The sequence below is a fragment of the Enhydra lutris genome, unplaced genomic scaffold (assembly GCF_002288905.1).
Source record: "Enhydra lutris kenyoni isolate GAN:26980312 unplaced genomic scaffold, ASM228890v2 scaffoldscaffold88, whole genome shotgun sequence".
Lineage (NCBI taxonomy): Eukaryota > Metazoa > Chordata > Mammalia > Carnivora > Mustelidae > Enhydra > Enhydra lutris.
Window position 1 is genome coordinate 5,079,177 of NW_019154172.1, and position 2,215 is coordinate 5,081,391.

Here is a 2,215-nt window from a genome sequence, read left to right on the forward strand (position 1 = left end):
GGGATCATGACCTAAGCTCAAGGCAGAGGCTTAACTGACTGAGCCATACAGGTACCCCAACAGCTCTTATTAATTCCCAAACCAAGTCTATCATTAACTCACTGTCTTGTTTTATACAATTTCCCATAGTTAGGAAAACAGCAGGGGTAAGAAAAGAGGAAGTACAGAGAGCAATTTACCTTGAAATTGTATTTTTTTTTTTTTTTGGAAATCTGCCACACCATGCATGTGTGAAAAATGGTTCCCTGCTGCCCCAGCAGAGCCTTAGGCTGATGGTAATTCCCTGAAGCCAAATCACCAGGAACACACCTCCCAGAAACAAGTTAGGGTTTTTATTCCTTGCAGCCAGAATGCACACACCCCAGGGTCTCAGGAAGAGGGTGTCGAAAGAATCTGTTATAGATGGGAAATGCCCTTCACAGGGTCCTTCATGTTACAAGGGCTAGGGAGCATCACCTGAAGCTGAGGAACACATTTTTACTGTGGTTTTTTATTTTTTGTTTTTTACATCAGCATCACCAAATAATTTATTTGGAATCAGAATTGAACATTTGACAGTTGAGAAATGTGTGTTTATTCTGAACCAGTTGTAGAACTAATCTGGGTCAAATTACCAAAGAAATTTCACCTTATTTTTTTCAGGTCTGGGGCTTTTTGATTACTCCAAATTTAGGATCTTCACACATGAAGCATGGGACATATTTATATCTGCTTGACCATACATTTGCTTAAGCTTCAAAAGCTCCCTCTCTAGGTTTTGCTGGGGCTCTGGGCCACTATTGGCATGTCCTCCAGATGCCCATAGCTTCATTCTGTATTCTGTAATCTTGTCCATGAAGAGTTTCTGTACAAGATCAAGGTCCTCATTAAATGCCACTGCTGTAACACCAATGTGCCTCCTCAATGAACTGAGAATGCAGACCGAATGAGAGTGGAGACGCTGAAGAGCCTGGGAAGAGTCATGGCAATTCTGTTACTTGAACTCAGTCTGGAGCAGCCAGAGTTCCCACTGAGGCCACATTCTACTTCCTGCCCTGGCTCCTAATTTCTCTGGGCATCAGTTTCCTCGTGTGTAAGCTAAAATTGATATTCACATTCTCCCAATTCCCTTCCTGCTCAGTTTCTATGAGTGTGTAAGGATCTCAGGTGCCTGTAAAGTAGCTCTGGGGACTGCAGCTGAGACCTGACTTGGGCCTTTCTCTGTGTGTCCCCTGCAGGAGCCTGAGCTGACCCCAGACTGAAAACAGAGAACGGAGGGAGAGATGGAAGACAGAAAATCAGCAGTTTTGGGTGATAAAAATAACCCAAAGAAGGACAAGGCAATGGTGGAGCAAGTGGTTGCCAACAGAGGAAATAATAGGGACAAGTCAAGTTCAGAAAAGTCAGGGGAAACTGAGGAATGCATGCAGCAACATCCAACTCTGCAAGGAGCAGCCTGATCTGACCAGTGAGGACTAGGAGTATAAGTTAGTCCACTGTGAAACTGCACATGTGCCGAGGTGCCCCGTATGTCAGATTGTACTGCTGGGAAACACCAATTCCAAGAGGAGGAGGATGTGAACATGAGGCTCTGCCCCAGACCCCTGGCTTCAACCTTGGAGCTGACCTTATGGTGGATGTCTTCTAAGTAAGTGTGGGCTTAGAGGAATCAGTAATGTTTGGATAAGGGTTGGAGATGTCTATTCTTACTGCAGAGAGTTCTACCCTAAGGTCAGGAAGGGCAAGGGTAGGGAACCCTTCCATCTGAAGCCACATGATATTAATAATATTCTTAGTAATGCTCCCTGATGGTCCATGCATAAAAAGGGTCAAGGATCTAATCAGAAAGTGAAATTTTACAGAATAGAGTACATGAGTGGAGTCAAGTGTTGTATAGTGGGAGAAAAGTTCCTGCATTTAACAGCACCTAATTACTTCTGGGGAAACAAACCTGACTCTAATCATGGCTCTAGATGCCAAATAACAAAGCAAACCTCATGCTTCCATTGTTTGGACAGAAACAGGGGGCCCTTAATGCACATAATAACTGGGAAGTGTCTGCTTATAGGGTCATGCAATAAAACAGATCACGAGGCTGGCGGCCCAAGAAGGGGATGGATTGAGTTTGTGACAATTTCCCCTAGGTCTTGGAAAAGAAAGGTTTGGGATTTGAAGTTGCAGGTGGGCAGGCTCATGGTAACATTACACAATCTTGGGAAAATATGTCTAGCACAAT

The 2,215-nt window shown here is 44.1% G+C and overlaps 1 pseudogene; it reads right to left on the minus strand.

Moving 5' to 3' along the window:
• Nucleotides 1-638: 638 nt before the first annotated feature.
• Nucleotides 639-963, minus strand: LOC111162081 (annotated as a pseudogene).
• Nucleotides 964-2,215: the final 1,252 nt, after the last annotated feature.